The sequence below is a fragment of the Geospiza fortis genome, unplaced genomic scaffold, assembly GCF_000277835.1.
Source record: "Geospiza fortis unplaced genomic scaffold, GeoFor_1.0 scaffold68, whole genome shotgun sequence".
In the NCBI taxonomy this organism is placed as follows: Eukaryota; Metazoa; Chordata; class Aves; order Passeriformes; family Thraupidae; genus Geospiza; species Geospiza fortis.
Window position 1 is genome coordinate 1,246,824 of NW_005054489.1, and position 7,326 is coordinate 1,254,149.

A 7,326-nucleotide genomic window follows, 5' to 3' on the forward strand; every position below is an offset into this window, starting at 1 on the left:
TGAATCCCCATTCTAAAAACCCCAAAATCTACTTTTTCACCCCATGATAAATTCACTATCATTCTACTTAATTTGTCATGGCTTGCAAATCTTCATCTAAGGTTGGTAATTTGCTCCATGGGTCACAATCAAAACCACAGGGGCATTTTGGGCTCTGTGCCAGGGTCCCTGAGCCCCCTGGCAGGGTCTGGGCTGCTCAGGCCAGCCAGAGGGATGTGCTGGGTTCTGACACCCAAAGCCTGGCCCCTGGGCTGCACTGACAGCTCCCCACAGGCACAGAGGGCACAGAGGGCATGGCAGGGACTCTGACCACAGAGCAGGGGACACCCAGCCCCAGCTCCTCAGAGCAGCTCCTGCTTCCCTCCATCCAGGTGTGGTGGTGAGGATTCACCCCAGCTGATCCCTGCCCTGGGTTGGTCAATCAGTACCAAGCTGTGTTAGGACTCTGGAAAAGAGTCACAAGTTCTTATTACTATTCTTTCTAGCCTTCTGTCTGTATCCTTTCTGTATTCTTTAGTATAGTTTAGTATTCTTTTATATAATATAGTATCATAAAATAATAAATTAGCCTTCTGAGAACGTGGAGTCAGATTCATCATTCCTTCCTTCATCTGGGTGTTGGAATGTTGGGGGACACAAAACAGATGATGGACTTTGGACCTGGTTAACATCAGAGATTTGATAACAGCATGCCTTGGCAAAAGCAAATGGAACTTTGAAAATTAGACCTGGATTGCAAGAAGATTCAATCAGACAGGTTTACCAGAAAAAGAAAATCCCATTAAACTCTGCAAGCAAGAGATGTTGTTATATGCATAAGTTTGTGCGTGTGATTTTAACCTAATCATTGCAGCACACATCGCTAGTCTCCCTGAAATAGTATATAAGTGTTTGTATCCCACAATAAAATCAGATTCTGATCACTGAGTCAGTCTCCCCATCTCTCTCCATCACCAGCATCTGGGGGACCCAGCAAACACCAGACCCACCCATTGTCACACTGACACCCTCACAGCAGCACACCAGAGCGTCTCAGCCCCTGCTTGGGGCCACCAGGACAAGAATCTGGACCATGCAAACCCCAACTCATCCCAAGTGAGATCCCTGTCCCCCTGATGGTGACAGGAGTGCTGCTCTTTATTCACTGAGAGCCCGAGTGGGCCCCAAATCACGCTGGCATTATGTTATGATAATGCTGGAAGTATTATAAATGCTCTGTGTGCCAGACAAATCCTGGAGCAGGCTTCCAAATCCCCTCCAAATCCCCTCTAGTGTCTCTACATTCATCCATTCATGAAATGCAGAGCACAGCCTCAGCATCCCTCCTTCTGCTCTGGGCTCTTTCCAGCTCAATGGAAGGTGAGGCAGACTCGGAGTGTTTCTCCTGGAGTAGCCTTTTTTTGGTTGTTGTTTTTGTTTCTTTTTGTTTGTTGTTTGTTTTTTGGGTTTTTGTGGGGTTTTTTTTGCTTGTTTTTTGTTTTGTGTTTTTGTTTTGGTTTGGTTTTTTTTGGGTTTTTTTTTGGTTTTTTTTTTTCTTTTGCCTTTAGGTGCCAAAGGAACCTGCAGGGTATTGAGGAATGATGTCCAGTAAGTTTGGTGTTTTTATTTTTCTGTTTGTTTGTTTTTTGTTTGTTTGTTTTTGTTTGTTTGGTTTGGTTTTTGTTGGGTTTTTGTTTGTTTGTTTGTTTTGGTTTTTTGGGTGTTTTTTTGCCTTTCATCTGCAGAGTAACCTGCAGAGCATTTAGGAATGATGTCCAGCAAGGCAACTGAGACAAATCCCATGGCTCTGTGTCCTGTCAGAGAGTGAAGTGTGCCTCATTCTCCTGCTCCCTGCAGGGCCACAGGAGCAGGGAGGTCCCCTCAGCAGAGCCGCCTGTCTTTATTCTCTTTGCAAACAACAATTTGGTCTGTTTTAGGGGAATTCCTTTAGATCAGATGAGCTTCACCCTGGAAAGTCCTCTTTTTCTTTACAGCTGAACCTACCTGAGGCAACACCCCAACCTTCAGAACACTGAAGCAAAGGGTTCCCCATTTTTTGGGGGTGAGCAGGCTTTTCCTCCTGAGCCACAGCTTTCAATTCCCTCTGCACTGCTCTTCAAGAACAGCACAAAAATCCCTAGACAGAGGCTTAGCTGTTGTCCTGGCTTTAGGAAAACAGCTCAGATGCAGGCAGGAGGGGGATCTCGAGCATTTCCTATTTATTCTGCTGTCACAGGCAGGCATATCGTGTTGTGTTGGCCGTGGCTCACAGGGAGAGCAGAGCTGGAGGGATTTCAGAGGCACCACTGCAGCTGGGAAATGCCTTCAAGGCTCTGTGGTACCCGGGCAGGGCAGGAACAGAGTGAGGACAACTGCACAGGGGGGAGGAACTCACTTCCAGCATGGAAAAATGGGTGTGGAGGTGTGCTGCAAGGTGTATTCCTGTCCAGAACACTGCAGAATGAAAGAACTCACTTCCAGGATGGAAAAATGGCTGTGGAATTATGCTCCAAAGGGTATTCCTGCCCAGAACTATGCAGGGGGAAGGAACTCACTTCCAGCATGGAAAAATGGGTGTGGAGGTGTGGTCTAAGGTGTTTTACTGGTGAGAACTATGCAGAATGAAAGAACTCATTTCCAGGATGGAAAAATGGGTGTGGAATTGTGCTTTAAGGTGTTTTACTGCCCAGAACTGTGCAGAGGGAAGGAACTCACTTCCAGCATGGAAAAATGGGTGTGGAATCGTGCTCCAAGGTGTATTCCTGCTCAGAACTGTGCAGAATGAAAGAACTCACTTCCAGGATGGATAAAGGGCTGTGGAAGTGTGCTCTAAGGTATTCTACTATTCAGAACTGTGCAGGGGGAAGGAACTCCCTTCCAGGATGGAAAAAATGGGTGTGGAATTGTGTTCTAAGGTGTTTTACTGCCCAGGAATAATTTTCTGAGCCTGTGAACAAAGTCTTTTGGGAAGTGACACTTGGTACAACCAAAAACCCACAGAGGGAGAGGGATAAGTGTAGGAGGAGGGCTGAAGTGCCTAAATTTCTAGGACAGAGCACTGAGAGAGCAGGATGAGCTCCCCAGCACTGGGAATTTGCCCACTCTGTCATTCCCTGGGGATGTGGAGTTCCCAGCACAGCTGGAGCAGGATTTATTCCACAGTGACCCACACCCCGTGGCACTGCCAGCACTTGGGGCTGCTCCTTGGGTCTCCAGCAGGAGATGGAGATTAATTATGGACCGTACCCCATGGTGTCTGCTCAGCAAATCCCTCCTCAGCTCCTGGAGGTGAATCCAGCCCTGATGGCCAAACCAAACACAAAAAGTCAAGAAATGCAGGAGGAGAAGGGAGAGTCCGTCCTCACCCTTCAGCCCTCCTGGCATGGGTCACTCCTCCTGCCACCACAGCAGCACAGCAGGGGCAGGTGGCTGATCCAGGATCTCCTCAGGCAGAACATGAGCCGACAACACATCCCAGGGAAAAAGGACCCACAGAGGCACCTTCCAAAGACATGGATCCCAGAACAAGCTTTGCCTTCGGGTGGGTTGAAGCTCATGCCTCAGGTTTTGGATTTTCTATTTTTCACACTCTGTGCTGCTTTATTGTGTGGGTCTGGGTTCCATATGAGGGGATGCTGAGCTCTGTGCACAGAGCAGGGAGACAAAACAATTCCTGCTCCAGCTGGGCACCAAGGACAAATGATCCAAAGCTCAGCCCAAGAGCACAAACACCGTGGGCTGGAGAGAGAAAAACAAGCAGGATGGGACTGCCTGGGCTAAAGCTGGAATGGGACAATGAACTGCAAGATGCAAATGGAGCAGAACTGATCCAAGGGAGAGACCCCGGGAGCGGTCGGGGATTTTGGGACCGTTTTGGTTCATCTTGGGTGCAGCCCTGGCTGGGCTCTTGCACTGCCCAAGGTGGATTCTTTGAGGCCTTTTAATAAATCCCTGCTTTATTCTGTAACTCTGTCCAGCCTCTGCTCTAGGCCAGCCTGCACAAGGCATCAGTTTCTGGCGACCACAGCAGCACACAAGATATCAAAGCCGCACCAAATGCTCCTCCAGCTAAGCACAACTTACAGCTGCAGCCCACCGAACTTTTCAAGGCAGGAAATGAAGGCCTGCCGGCTGAGGGAGCCACTGAGGGCACGGCCACAGAGGAGGATGCTGACCAAGGCTTGCTGCATCCCCAGAGGTCAGGGATCTTGCTGAAAAGCAGTCCTGGAATTCAGGCAGCCTCTGGCAGTGCTCATCCCTGCCACAGAAAATGCACAGAAATGCAAGAAAGGACCAGCTCCTGTCCTTCTCTGGATTCAGATCTGCTCACTGGGTTTTGTTGGAGGAACTAAAAATTGCTTTTTTTGCAGAACTTTTTTTTCCTTTTTGAGCCAGTAGAAATAGAACAAGGGCAAGAGAGAGCAAAATCACCACAAAAGGCATGTCTGCAAAACCCACTGAAAAATGAAACGCAACATTTGCCCTGGTGTCCCTTGTTAAGACAGTTCTTGTCATTTCCCAAGGCTTGTGCTGTGGCAACAGGAGAGGGCTGGAAGAGATTGAAGGGGCAGGTGCCCTGTTTTGGGTTCAGAAAGCAGCATTTTGGGAACAGCCAGCTTTGGCCAAGGAGGGAGTGTGTGCTCACACTTCAGTCCTGGAAGGATTCTTGGTGAGCTTAGGCCAGATCTCCCTGAGGATTGCCAGGAGGATGCAGCAGGGCTGAGGATGCTGAAACCTCACCAGCCCTGCACTCTGGGGGCACTCAGAGCTCTCCTGGCCTCCAGAGGTGCGCAGCTGCAGAGAAACCCCAGAAAGATGCACCACAAACAGGCAGGCAAGAGGAGATCCAGCATCCCTGAGCCTGGCTGGGCTCTGGTGGCACTGCCCTGTGCCAGCTGTGACACAGACAGGGTGACAGCCCCTGCCTGGCTTGGGGCACTTTGGTCACTCTGAGCCACCCTGGTGGGTCAGGAAACTTTGGGAAGCCAAGTGGGAAAGCTCTGCCCCTCTCCTCTTGGGGACTCTTGCAGTGAGGGAGACCCTCAGGGAGATCCTTTGGCTTCTCTGTCCCAGAGAAGCAGAACATGAGGCTTCTGTCCCCTGTTCTGCATCCTGCTGGGTCAGCCAGCTCCCGCTGGAGCTGTCAGGGCACTGCTGGGATCCCCCCAGGATTTCCCCAGAAGGGATTTGAAATCCAGGAATTGGAATTCAGATCCCTTTGGAATGGGAATGTACCCAGAGCCAGCATCACTGACTGCATGTTTCTTCCTCTGCCTTCCCCACACCCATAAATATTCAAACAGGAAAATAAAATTATTGATCAGCTGCCTTCCCATTATAGCAACAGCCGCTGTCCTGCTGGCTTTGACCATTTCCAAAGCCCCTACCACAGAATTAACCCTCCTGGGAGAAATATTCTTCCTAATTCTTGAATTCCTTCACCAGAACATCATCCACATCCCTCGAGGCCGGCACAGACACCAGAGTTTGGAGTTTCACACAGAAAGAAGGTATTTTCCCCACTGTTTGCCCAGTGCCTCCATTTTCCTCTCCACACCCTTTCAGTCCCATCTCTGCCAGGTAAGCCAAGAAATCCCAGCCCTTGTGACCTTCCAGCCAAATCCTGGCGAATCCACTCCCTCAGGTGGATGCTCAGGGACGCTAAAAAATCCAAGCGTGTGCAGAGCAGTGCAAGAGACTCCAGAGTCTCTGCCAGTGCCTCACATCGGGCCACAAACTCCCTGAATGTTCCTGCATTACTGCTCCTGCATATCCAGGCTCTTACAGGGACTGGTGGCACTCTGGGGCTCAGGACGTGTTCGCACCAGCGCGGACTTCTGGGACACGTCGTTATTTCAGCAATCAAAGCAAACGCTTCCTAACCCCGTGCCAGGAGCCATCAAGCAGCCCCTGGAGGCAAGGGGAGGAGGGGAATGGGAGCAAATGGACGTGGCAGCAGCAGGATTCCTGCCCGAGGTAGTGAGGGATGGCCAGGCAGGAGCTCGGCTCGCTGGGAATAACTGGGGAGGGGCTCCACAGCTGCGAACGTCGGGCTCTCCTCGGGGCTTTCCCCAACATCTGGCTAAAGGCACCTCGCAGCCCTGTTTGAAGTTGTGCTGTCTGCCCTGACTGAAATTCGGAGTTTCACAGTCAGAGACCCAGGAACTGAGTCAGAGAGAGGCCCAGCAGGGAGAGGAAAGCATCATTTGTGGGCAGCTTCATTGATCAGCCCTGACTTTCTCCCTCATCCTCTGGTTCTCATCCGCTCCCACTCCCACTCCACACCACAACACAGACACCCCTCCTCAGACGGCAAAGCCTTGCTCAGCCATCTCCTCTTCCCCCAGAAAAACACAGCACTCGGGAAGCTTTTCCCTTTAAGCAGCCTCAAAGTTGGCTCTCGGCACTGCTGGCACGATTGAATGCAATCTCAGTTCCCCCTCCTCCTGCATCCCATCCCTCTCCGGTGCGAAGAAAAGGCAGAGGATGACCAAGGGAGGGGAACAGCAACTCCGGGTGGCCTCTCACCTCCCTCCCCTCATTGTGCACGGATGCTCGGGAGGATGCAGAGCCACCGAGGTCCCCGAGAGCCCGAGGGACCCCGGGGCAGCGCAGGGTCGGGAGGGCGATGCTGGGAGCTCCTGGAGCGATCCCCGGGGAAAGCAGCTCGGTGTCCTCAGGCAAAGCGGAGGCAAAGTGAATCTCCAGCACCGCAGCCCCCCGGACCCGCTCTGCGTCCTCTCACTGCGCTGGGAGGGGAGGGAAAAACCGCTCCGAGCATCTCCTGCTCCCTCCCGTGCCCTGCCCGCTGCATCCACACACCCTGGGCATAGAGGATGCGTGTCCTGCTCGGCTCAGCCATGCAGCCGGAGGAGGCAGCCAGAGTTACCTTGTTAGCACAGCCGGAGCCGCCTTCTGTCTCCATCGCGGCCGGGAAGCTGCTCCCATTCATGCTCTAATCCCTGCGAACAGAGGCACGATTCAAAGCGGCTCCTCGCCCATCCAGCAACCTCCGCCTCCTCCTCTCCCCTCTTTCCGCCTCGTTTGTTGCGTCCGGGTTTGTGGTGCTTTTCTCGCTTTGTTTAGGTTTTTTTTTAAATGTTTTCTTTCTTAATCCAGGCAACAAGCACGGCGCTGCTTCATCGCATCCCTGTCCGCGTTTCCCTCGGCCAGGAGCAGCCTCGGGGAGCTCCTCGCTGTGCTCCGGCTCGCAGCTCTGCCTTCTGCAGCCTGGCGTTCGGGGGAGAAAGAGAGCGAGCAAACAGGGAGGAGGAGGAGGAGGAGGAGGAAGAGGAGGAGGAGGAGGCCAGCGGGATGCGGGAGGAAGGAGGCAGAGCGTGGCTGGCT

General features: G+C 52.1%; 1 protein-coding gene across 5 annotated transcripts in view; it reads right to left on the bottom strand.

Moving 5' to 3' along the window:
* B3GAT1 (beta-1,3-glucuronyltransferase 1) overlaps positions 1-7,317 on the bottom strand; it is a 41,818-nt gene extending 34,501 nt beyond the window's left edge. For all 5 annotated transcript variants that reach the window (XM_031063230.1, XM_031063229.1, XM_031063228.1 and 2 more), the window contains exon 1: positions 6,869-7,317. The gene's annotated coding sequence lies outside the window, so the exon portion shown is untranslated. The remainder of the gene's footprint in view (positions 1-6,868) is intronic.
* Positions 7,318-7,326: the final 9 nt, after the last annotated feature.